This window comes from Pleurodeles waltl, chromosome 7 (genome assembly GCF_031143425.1).
Source record: "Pleurodeles waltl isolate 20211129_DDA chromosome 7, aPleWal1.hap1.20221129, whole genome shotgun sequence".
In the NCBI taxonomy this organism is placed as follows: Eukaryota; Metazoa; Chordata; class Amphibia; order Caudata; family Salamandridae; genus Pleurodeles; species Pleurodeles waltl.
Window position 1 is genome coordinate 416,659,764 of NC_090446.1, and position 12,409 is coordinate 416,672,172.

Below are 12,409 nucleotides of genomic sequence, written 5' to 3' on the forward strand. Positions count from 1 at the left end.
AGAACTTCTGTGTGCTGGAGTTTCCATGGTGGCTGTCACTCTGAGATGATTTTAATCTTGAGTGGACTTAAGGACCTTCTGTATGCCTTTCTGCTAATAACCACTTCTGAGTTATCAAGAACAACCTTGTAGTACCTGATTGGGCACAGAGAGTATGATATCCCAAACTCTTGAGCCTGAGCATCATCCCTCCGATCAGGTTGCGGGAGGATCTACTGTCACAGTAACAGCGCAGGTTCTTGCACCCAACCCTGTGCATGCTCTACCTTAGTGCTTGGAGACTGAGCAGCAGCAATCAACAGTATTCAACCTTCCTCCCAAAGTTTGTGATTTCATTCTGGCAGCCAGGTGTCCCTCAACCAAAACAGTATGCACCTTGCGTTGGGAGAAATGTATGGCTTGGTGTCACTCCAAAGATTTTGATCACCTTTTACACGCTTGTCCCAGATTTTGTTGTTGGTTCCTTCCCTGGCCCAACAAGGCTTTGTGCTTTGCAACAAGTTTCCTTTCTGCCATTTTGGTTTCCTTACGGTTGCCGGACCAACCTCTGTGCTAATTTACCCATTGGGACTTGTTTTTTACAAAGGGACTTCAACACCTGTTCCCTTTATGACGATTGATCATACTCCAGTGGGACCACAATCTGGTCCCAACCTTTGTGATATCTGCGCTTTTCAAGCCTCTACACAGCTGTCCTCTCTGTTTGCTCACCAAAAAAAGGCTTTTCTTGTGATCATAACATTGGTCAGTAGGGTCAGTGAGCTGCAAGCACTTTTCTGCACACTGTCTACACGACTTTCTACCCAGACAAACTGGTACCACAAACTTGTGCCTCCTTTCTTCAGAAAGTAGTAGCACATTTTCATGTGGGTTAGAATACTGCCATCGCTACCTTCTTGCACCCTTCCAAAAGAAGAGGAAAAACTCCACTGTCTGGATGCCAAAAGAATGTTGTCATTCTACATTGATTGTGCCAGAGGGTTTCAGGTGGACGATCAACTATTCATTGGGTACGTCGGGTGTAAAAAGGAAAGCCCCTGCAGAAATGGACCATCTTGCTGTGGATTGTGCTTTGCATTAAAATCTGCTACGTTTTGCCCAAGATGCAACGCCCTGAGGGCTTGAATGCTTATTCCACCAGAGTCACGACTGTGACAGCTGTGTTAACTTTCAGAGTACCAGTCCTTGACATCTGCCAGCATGCAACGTGGGTGTCTCGGCACATGTTTATTAAGCACTACTGTCTGGATTGGATAGTCTGTCGTGACAGGCACTTTGCCCCCTCGGACTTGCAGGACTTCTTGGTCTAGTCTGTTTGCAGACCGACCTCTAGGGAGGTATTGCTTGGGTATCTATTCTAAGGTAAGGTTTATACGGCTAGAAGTCTCTGTCAGATGAACAAGCTAGTTACCTTCGGTAACGCCTTATTTGGTAGAGAATCTAGCCACAGGTCCCTTACCCTCCCATCCTCCACGCTCTGCAAACTGTTTTTTTCTCATAGGGTAATCCTCTGAAGCTATTAGCGCCTGCAAACCAGGACATCAGCATAACTCGTGGCTCCAGGTTTCCAATGTGGAAAGGCCATAAAAACAAACAGTTGTCAGAGTACAGGGGTGGCACATATATGGGCAACGGGCACGTCACTTCTTGTGTGGACGACGCAGAACCGAATGGTGCCACCTCCAGGCGCACAGAGGTATGGCTCGAAAAGTTTCTAGATCCAGTTCGACTCCTGGGGGTTATTGTAATGTAAGGAATATGCGGCTAGATAGTCTCTACCAGATAAGGCATTACTGAAGGTAAATAACTTGGTCTTCAGGTCCTTTCTTGCATGGCAGACAGTTCTTCCAATGAAGAGTAGTATCCAGTAGAGGTGATTTGTATTGTTTTCTTACAGCAATGTGCACAGTAGTACACTCCTGTGGCAAAGCAGCAATATGCACACTTGCCAACTTTGTGTGGTTAAACAAAATGAATTTTGCACGTTTTCAGAATTTCAGGAGGCCACAAAACTCTTTTCACAGTCTTAGTATTAAAGCATTCCCCACCAGCAAGACTAATGCAAATAGTGCATACCTCTGACAATAGAAAGCCATAGGGATTAGTGTGTTCTTATTAACGAGCTTTAAGAAATAATACAAGAACCTTTTTTATTTATCTGACAACTTTTTGGGATAAAAAATATCAATATCTGCACGCAAGCTTGTATGCCTCAGTTCAGTTTATACCCTGCAGAAGAAAGTGCTCACACCCAGAAGTTGGCCCTTTTCCTCATCCATCTTCATATAATTTGTGCCCACTGCTCAGTCCCTGTACAGTTTGCTGTGGCGGTTTTATGTGGGTAATTCTGGTTACCTGTTGTGCTCCTCAGTAGACCTTGTTGTCTCAGGTTTCCAAACTAGCCCACTGTTATCAACACAGACGAGCAGCTTGCTAGTGTCAAGATTGGCTATTTTCTGCTACCGCTCTGCTGTAATTGAAGTCTGCTGACTGCTCAGGGTGGAAGACTTTGCCCTGGTGTCTGAAGCTTCCCTCGTAAGCACAGGTGGCCTGTATCTGTAACCTTTCTTGTCAGAACCTGGAAAGGTATCTCTTTGATCACCTGATCTTATCAGGTCACAAGGGGTGCACTGTAATCACACGTACAATCTGTCTCATGTATTTCTAAATGCCTTAACCCAGGATTGGCATTGATAGCTACGGGGATATTTACTCCGGTGTAGATTCTGAAATGTGGCTCTGTCATGTAGTCTTGACTTTTTAGCTAACACTTTTTTAATGCTTGCATTTTGAATCCAAACTAAGAAGAACTAGAATGCAGTGTTCTTTTAGCTGGAAACTCCTGGGCTTGTTTAAGGTCCTACACATGTTGTTAGGTGCATATAGTAGCAATAATGAGGCTCCTTATAGGCAAAAGGGGTCGTTGGTTTCGTCCCGAACTTTGAGGTATGCTAATTTTTGTGAAAAAACACAATCTTCTATTTATGACTGTGTAAAATACTTACATGGACAAATGCACTGTCCATGGTCAGTATTTTTATGTTGGACGTTTCTGTTACAATTCTTTGTATTACCTGAGCATAAATGCTTCCTACAGGTAAACATTGTTTCTTCTGTAGAAAATGTATTCATTGACCAACCCAGAATGATGTGCTTGCCAGCAGAAAGTATGACGTATTCAATTTAAAAACTAATAGGCCAAGTTATTTGAAAAGACCATAAAAGTACAAGCACAAACAGCAAGTTAGAATAAAGCCAATAAATATATACATAACTAAAGTACTAAAATTACCAATAAAATCCTCTCCATCTTGCCAACAGGACCAATTTTGGGGACATCTGTTGCTTCCCAGCACTACATTCAGTTCACAGTTTATCTTACCCCTGTACACCTGTATTAGCAGGCATGTGCAGACTATGTGAAAAAAACAAATCTGCTGAGTCCCCTGCGTACCGTGGACATTGAGCAGAAGGATAAAGACCTGCCTGATGGAGCCGGTCGGGGATAGGTACGCCCCATACAAAAAGTACAGCTGCACCGCACGCAGTCTTGCAGTCACCGCCAATATTCTTGGTGCCATTACCGCTTCCGCCCAGTAGGTCTCATCAGTGGATCCCAACCAGCCCTCCCATTTCTTCCTGATGTGGTTTAGGTTACCTGGAGCATTGTTAACTAACATCTTGTAGATTTGGGATATTCCTTTTTTCCCCAAAGCTCCCATTAGCAGCTTAGCCTCTAGTGGACTGTATTCCAGCAATGAGTCTGTGCGGGATAAGTGCTTGCCCAGGGCATGCCAGAGTTGAAGGTATCTGAAGAACTGCGTGCAGGAGAGTTGAAAGTCAGATTGCAAATCATGAAAGGATTGCATGGCATCCCCCTCCTACGTCTTCTATGTGCAAAATGCCCACAAGGTCCCATTTTACAAACCCTCCCAATGCGGCCGATTCGCTCAGCCATTAAAAATACACTATTAGATGTTTAGAAAAACTGTATCATTTAAAATCCGAAGCCATATCTAGTAACATGACGGTTTCTCACTTTAAAATGCATATTTCCTTCTAATACCTAAAGCTTTTAGCAAGTAATTTAAAACTTCTGAGCAAATTTCCTCAGACATCAGTCGCTGTAGGTGATACAACCCTTCTTTATGAGATAAAAAACCTTTGTTCAAAAGAACAGGATGCACAAATCTCCGTCTAGGCGAAATGCATGTTTTTTTGCTCTGTTACCCCATCGCAAGGACACAGTGATAAAGATGAGTGCCATGGGTGTTACACACTCTGGTGGTAATACCCTGATGAATTTGCTGGATAAGATCAAGTAATTTATTTATTATCTATGCCTGCGTGTTCCATCATATACCATAGGGCCTCACTATCGACCATATCAAACGCACAGGAGAGATCCATACAGGCTAAATGTAGGGACCCATGTTTATCCATCACATATTTTCCCAAGACAATAGTGCGATAATGGGCCTGATCCGATGTCCTTAATCCAGTCTGAAAACCATATTGCATTGGGCGAAAAAAACAATTTTCCTCTGCCCTAGATTCTAGTTTATCAAGAATTATTCTTCCCAAAATCTTCAGCGATTAATCAGTTAGCAAAATTGGGCGGTAAGACACAGGCAACCTCCAATTCCCTTTCTTAAAGATGGGAACAATAATTGATTCTTTCCAAGAGGGGGATCAGGCCCACCTTGATTGCAGTCCTCAGGACATTCGTAACCAGTGGGGCACAGAGATCTATATCTGATTTTAACACATCAACTGTCCACTGTAGAAAAATGTATTCCTAGACCAACCCAGAATGATGTGCTTGCCAGCAGAAAGTATGATGTATTCAATCTAAAATTTAATAGGATGTTATTTGAAAAGACCATAAAAGTACAAGCACAAACAGAAAGTTAGAATAAAACCAATAAATATATACATAACAAAAGTACTAACATTATCAATAAAATTTAAAAATACAGTTTTTCAAAACATCTTATAGTGTATCATTTAAAATCCGAAGCCATATCTAGTAACATGACTATTTCTCAGTTTAAAATGCATATTTCCTTCTAATACGTAAAGCGGTTAGCTAGTAATTTAAAACTGCTGAGCAAATTTTCTCAGGCGACCTTTGCTGTAGGTGATACAACCCTTCTTTATGAGATAAAAAAACCTTTGTTCAAAAGAACAGAAGGACACACAAATCTCCGTCTAGGTAAGGAATATAGGTGACAAAGCAACATGAAATGCGTGGTTGTGTGCTCTGTTACCCCATCGCAAGGACACAGTGGTAAAGATGCATGCCACCCTCACCTTGGAAAGGTGAGCAAATGGTGGAATAAAATCAACGGTAATCAGGCAAGATAAAACCTATATTAGCGCTCTAAGGTAGATGATGTGGTTTTATGCATATATGTTATTACCAAAGACATGCCTAGAACACTTGCTATCTTCAGTTCCTCTCTAATTTGACATGTAAGACTCAGTCACCTTCGCCTTACAACTTGGCATAACAGGTTCTGGGTTTTCGAATAAGTGCCCACAACCCACTTTATAAAACACCTTTTTTATATAGGTAAGCCACGGATTTGATGCCCTGTTGTCCAGTTTCAGGCATTCTGCCAAAACTTGTCTAGAGAAGGTGGCCTGCGGCATACCCCAGATGTTTACCCATAGGAGCATGGGAGCCAATGCAACAGGGTCTTCAACATAACCCTCTCCTAATTCCATATGGTTAATAAAACTAGAAACAGTTCTACGGGTGGCTAAAAGCCTACAAAAGAAGCTACTTTCAATGATCTGGATTTTTCTTGCCCCGGAATAACCCCATGCCCCAGCACTGTAAGTCCCTACAGCTGTACATTTACTCTTGTACAGCTGGACTAGGTCATGTATTGGCTTTTGCCGTCATTTTCTCAAAAATCTGAATATGGCATTATCTGTTAACCTCATTTTTGTGCTCTCGGGCCACTAACTTATCCCAGTTCTCCTTCAAATCGAATAGGATGCCTAAGTAATTAAACATCTGAGTTTTTACGGTTGGGTTTCCCTCCAGGGTCAAAACCTTGTGCTTATGCTTTCCGGGGCCATATGACATTATAAAAGACTTTTGGTCATTTATCTTTAACTTAAGGCTAGTCATATAATTATAGAAACCATCCAAGAGTTTTTGCAGGCTGACAGTCGTAGGCGTCAGTCAAACTCCATTGTCCGCATACAACAGTACCGGGACCAGCTGATTGCCTATCCTAGTAACGTCATCTGTGCAGCCAATTAAAGCTTTTTCTAGGCCATTTATATAAAATACAAAAAAAGGTCCTAGAATGCAGTCTTGTCTAACCCCCCTGGCTACAATGATCGGGCTGTACAATCACCACTGCGGGTGTAATGCACTCTGGTGGTAATACCCTGATGACTCTGCTGGATAAGATCAAGTAATTTATTATCTATGCCTGCTCATTCCATCATATCCCATAGGGCCTCCCTATTGACCATTTCAAACGCAGAGGAAAAATCCATAAAGGCCAAATGTAGGGTCCCATGTTTAGCCATCACATACTTTCCCAAGACAAGAGTGAGATAAAGGGACTGTTCTGACGGCCCTAATCCAGGGAGAAAACCATATTGCATGGGGTGATAAAAAAACAATTTTCCTCAGCCTAAGATTCTAGTTTATCAAGAATTATTCTCCCCAAAATCTCCAGAGATTAATCAGTTAGCAAAATTGGGCGGTAAACCACAAGCGAGCTCCGCTCCCCTTTCTTAAAGATGGGAACAATAATTGATTCTTTCCAGGAGGAGATCGGGCTCACAGTGGAACCCAGAGATCTGTACCCGAATTAAACACATCAACTGGAACTCCATCAGGGCCTGGTGCCTTGCCCGAGGTTGCGCCTCTTATTTCATCTGAATCCGAGGCTAGATCCACAAGGTCTGCCACTAACTATCCTCCCATACTTGCGCCTCAATCTCTTTTATGTCAGAGTGGAGCGTCTCATTGGGGGATTTTTTGCAATTAGCCCTTTTGAAACTACCTTAAACAAATCTCAGAAACGTTAAAAAATATACAGGAGATCATCTGAAGGGGAAAGGCAGCCAAAGATTTCTCCTCTTTTCTTGGAAACCAGCTCCCCCAGGAGTTTTACCGGGTCTATTGCTTCTCATGAAACCTGTGCCCTCTTATTTGCTGAATTGGAAACTGAAGCCATTTGCTGCCAAAATGTGCGATTGGCCATTTGAAATGCTTAAGATAGTGACACAAGATACCACTAAATGGGAGGGTAAGCACTTCAAAACGTACAAGCCAGCAGGCGAAGTCTCTTGATAATAAAACAAAATCAATCATTGTGGCTCTCCCCCTGCCTATTAAGGTAGGTAAATTAGCCTTTTGATGCCCCAAAACCTCAGAAGAGAATATTATATTCAGAGATATTATTAGGTGGTTTAGAGCTTCGTCATACCCTGTATGTGAAAAGTGTCTTTCTTCGTGATCATAAAAATCTGTGGTTCCACAGGTTCGCAGCCCCTTCATTTGGCACTTACTGATGTTAAAGTCCCCAGTACAAATAACAGAGCTGGGAGCATTGCTTTGAGTAATGCATTCTGTGAGAGTTCCTCCTAATTCCTCTATGATATGGAGTGGATGAGAATTTTACATAATTAAAATAAAAATTAACTAAAATCCACTGGGCTGGGTGGGTAAACATAACTTTAAAATTTGGTAAGATGGCCCTGACTCCAAAATGTTCACTTTCAATGAACCAAATGACCACGTTACAAAGACTGCTAATCCCCCTCTTGCTCTCCCAGGAACCAGGATAGCACTCGAACAATAGGATCTAAATACATTTAAAGCTATGTTCTCCAGAGACCATGTTTCCTGCCAGCAAAAAATATCATAGTCCCCTCTATAAGACATCCAGTTCTCATTGTTCAGCTTACCTCGAGTCCCTGTGATATTCCAAGATAAAAGGGAGAGTCCCTAGCTCCTCCTATTCAATATTGAAAAATTCAAGCTATCAGAGAAACAAACAAGCCCTGGCTACTCAGATTAGCTATTGATGAACTGGGATTTTCTCTGCACACCGACTGAGAAGGTGGGAAGATCATATAAACCAGTGGCTGTGTCTGGGTTACTATTCAGCATAGCGGAAATATCAACAGAAAACATTGTAGGGGATGCAGCTAGAACACGTGGGCCCATATCATTATCTTGCTTGTTGTGAGGCCCATGGATGCCCTCTCAAAGGAGTCAATCGGATTTTACCACACCGGCCCTTGCCCGTGACAAGATTTCCCCAACTAGTACAGGTCTACGGAAATTTAAAATCACAGTATTGCCAGGGTATGTTTTCTTTAACAGGTCAACACCACTTACTCGCCTTGCAAATAGAATCTCATCTGCAAGATTCCACTGGGAGTCTAGCCTATGGTTTAACCAAAAAGTGACCTTATTTTTTAGGGATGCTGTTGACTCTACCTGGCCTGGTGGTAATTGGGAGACATTAGCCAATATGATAACGTATGGACATGAGGCTGGGGGAAGGTCAATAACCGTGTGCTCCTTAACGCCGCTGAAAGTGAGCTCCTCCTGGAAACTTTAATCTTGTGCCAAATTAGGTACCCTCATCCTTGATACCAACTGCTGCGAGCGCATTACTTGTGGAGGATTAGAAGGTGGAGCTCCATCATCCAAACTGGCCCCAGGATCCTTAATACTTAAGTTGCCATGGATGCGATTTTGCTGCGTAGAGGGTTGAAAATCAGGAACAATTGTGGGGGTCCATTACCCACAGGAGTATCAGAATAAGGTTTTGTACATATTCGGGGGTTCTGATGTTAAAACCTTCTCCCTTTCCTTCTCCTTTCTCTTTACTTCCCCTTTCCCTTCCTTCTCCTCCCTCCTTCATGCAATCAAAAAAGTCTCCAGCAGGGGAATTTATTTGTACCAAAGGTTGCTGGCCACCCACTTCCTATATCTCTGGTTTCTTGTTCAAAGCCCTCTTAACAGTCCTTTTACTCCGTTTGGTCGACCTCTCCTCTACAGGTTCATTCTCCACAGTACTTAAAATGGGGACAATGGGCAATCTATCTGCATAGTCTTGGTCCTGCTGTTGCAAGGGGGTTAATAATCCATCACCCATAATATTATCTTCACTGTACCCCTGCAACTCCATGCTGGGAGTGGATCCCGACATTGAATTTAAGCAGTTTCCATTGCCAGCAGTACTGCTGCTACTTGGTGATACTGAAGTTGATGGTACAGTCATCAGCGTTAGGTTTTCGGATATCAAGGAGAGCCATTGTTCGGCCAGTTTAATTTAATTTGTTACTAAATCAACTGCCCCCACTAAAAAGTTATCACTAGTTCAAACTGGGGGCTTTGACTGTGACTCCCCCACCACTCTCGTGGCCACCTTCTTTCTCCCAATTTGTCCTTAAAACAATCTGAAGAAAGCACACGTATATTGCAAACTTAAGTGGACAGCTTAAAAAAGCAAAAGAAACCTAGCCCAATAGTCCGACAAATCAATACACACCATTTTTGGGAGGAAAAAGTAGCCTAGAGAAACAGATGTTAAGAGGGGCCCGGCCCGGCCTCTGTCTTGCTATGATGGGCTAAGACTGGCCCGTCTTGGCCTGGTCTTTGCCCAGGCGCATCCTGCGCTGCACTGCAGGAGAGAAAAAGGACTTTAGTAGTGTGCGTTTGGGGCCGCCCAGGCGAAAGGAAGGCTGGGGGACGAAGTCCTACTCCAGCTGCAAGTGCCCAGAAGTCACACTGGTCAATATCTGGAGACCTGTGCTGCAGGAGAACAACAGAGCTTTTGTAGCATGTCAGCATGTTTGGGGTGCCAAGGCAAAAGACTGGGGGACGAAATCCCAACCCAGCCGCCAGTGCCCAGAAGTCACACTGGTCAAAATCCAGAGTTTGACGTATTTAGTGGCACATGTATTTTACATGGAATTAGTTAATAATTTCTTTCCATCCCTTGCCCTTAATTTACACCTACATCGCAGTGCACCCCACACCTTCCTATGACTATAGTGTTTTAGGTCTACTTGCGTACCATACGGCATAGGTTGTGTAAAACCTATTGGGAGCTTAAAGTGGACTTATAGCCTGCCCATTCTTTAACATTGGTTGGCTTTATTGTCAATCTAATTTGCTTTCTTCTTATTTTATGGCTTGTGCTTCTCTTTTTATGGTTGTCCCGTCCCTTGGGCAAAGCCTCTTTAAGATCCTTGTGACTGGCTTATTAAGTACTCAGTGCATGTGTGTTCTAGCCCTTTCTCAGGCTCTGCCCCCCTGCTCTCCGGATACCTGCCCCTGTGCTTTGCTGTGTTGTTCCTCACCCCTCCCAGCATGTCTGTAAAGCACAAGCAAGGGGTTTATTTTGTTCGGGTATAGCTGAAGTTCAGAGTTTAGGGTTGGTGTCCTTTCCACATATTACATTAAAGAACAGTCTTTGGCACACAAAGGGTTTTATGGTGCTGTATGTAGGAGATCTGAGTCAGATGGTATACTTAGCATGACATTTCTCCTGAAGGCTCTTAAATCTGTTCCATGGGTTACTACAGAGGAAGAATGGCCGAATCCTGTGGAAAGTAAATTAGGCCTTGGTATGCATTCTCCCTTACGTTCTGACACTTCCTTATTATTTTTTAATTCTTCTTATTTCCTGAGTGAGTGAAAATTATTTGAAAAATAAACAAATGTTTTCACAAAGATTGAAAACATTGAATTCAGTGTACAGTTTCAAGATACCATAAGATATGTATGCTTTTCATCAAGTATGTTGATTTATTTTTTCTTTTACTTTTTTAAACAATACTTTTGAGACAAACATTCGCAAAGCTAACTGCTCAGCACATACATTATAAAGGTGAGAGCTATTAGCTTTGCCAGTGCTTGTTTAAAACTATCAACATTGTCCTTAAGGGCCCTAGCAGAGACTACACTTTTCTCCTGAGTACTGTGAGAAACGGGTCTGGAGCAAAGGTAAGATATTCCTTGCCAGAGTAAAGAAACATGACATCCTGTTCGCTGCATCTGACCCTAAATCTACACTAGTCTGAGATACGTACCAGGCCTTGATTTGCAAGACCAGTATAGTGAAACAGAAGGGCAGCATTTCTGTCTTCCTTAGAATAACTTGCCATACGTTTCTTTCTGGGCAAAGCATTAGCTTTCACTAGGTCCTAACTTACAGAGGAAAGCCAATGCAGCCTGGGACTAATACAGGAGGGTAGGAGAACTATAGGCAATGGAAGCTTGATGAGGAAACCTGGCTATGCTGTGGGCCCTCCGGACCGTACTTATGCAACACAGGTATCAGGTGCCGGAGCACAAGGCTGAACAAACTATTAGGAGATATTGGTACTAGGGTGTCTGTCAAGTTCAGATTGTCTTAGCAGCCATAACATTAGAGGTGTTGACATTTCACACTGTATTACAAATACTGTGGCATACTCTCAACACCCAATCTTCTCAAACGCCATAGGATGATCCACATTAACCTGCAGGCTGCTGGACTTCCAAAAAAGCAGTGGCCTACCCCTTAAATATGTAGGTTTAGCAAATATGGATATGCAATGCATTTCGCTACTTTCTGGTATGTAGCTAATTTTTAAAAATATAGCATTCTAATAGTTTTCCCCAAGTTGCACTAAAAGCCCCAATATGCACAAATGTAAAACTCAAAAATAACTGGACAGGGGCAATGTAAGATATAAATAACCAAAAATGCAATTGAAGTGTATGACTGTGCCGTTCAAGAGTCTGCAGGCTGTGCACCTAGAAAAACTTTCAAATCCCAAAAACTACTAATGTAGTATTTTCGCAATGTCTTGTCAGTTGTGTAGTTTTTTAACAATTCCACGAGCTATTGTTCTTTTGCATTGACCCATGCATTGTTGCACTATTGAAAGGCCCTATGTCTTCTTGTTTCACTATATCAGACAACGTTTCACCATCCCAAAAGTTGGATAGTGGTTTCGTGACAGTACCCCACTAATCATTGCTGTGTTGTTACACATCCTATGTGGTGTTGTGGGGTTATTTCTGTGCCATAAAGTGTTGCTGTGCTATTCTTGTACCATCTCATTTATTTTCTACATGGTGGTGATGCTATCTTTAGACTTGTGGTGGTGTTCCTACACCTTCCATTGATAAGTTGAATCTCGGACATACCCTTAATACGTTACTTTCAGTGTTCTTTTTTTTTATCACACCCTCCCTTGATTTTTGAATTTGTGTTTCATTTCATGGAGTTAAGGTGGTGTTGTGTTACAGGCCAATAATTGCTCTGCCGTTTCCATATCCTTTGTGTGGGATTGTGTGTGTGCTCTAATCCTGTGGTTTGTGTTGATGGGCAAATCCCACTAGTTGCTGCTGTGTTCATAACGTCCT

General features: G+C 42.5%; 1 protein-coding gene across 10 annotated transcripts in view; it reads left to right on the forward strand.

Moving 5' to 3' along the window:
• Positions 1-12,409, forward strand: part of MTCL2 (microtubule crosslinking factor 2) — a 763,577-nt gene that overhangs the window by 127,146 nt on the left and 624,022 nt on the right. The gene's annotated exons all lie outside the window — the stretch shown is intronic.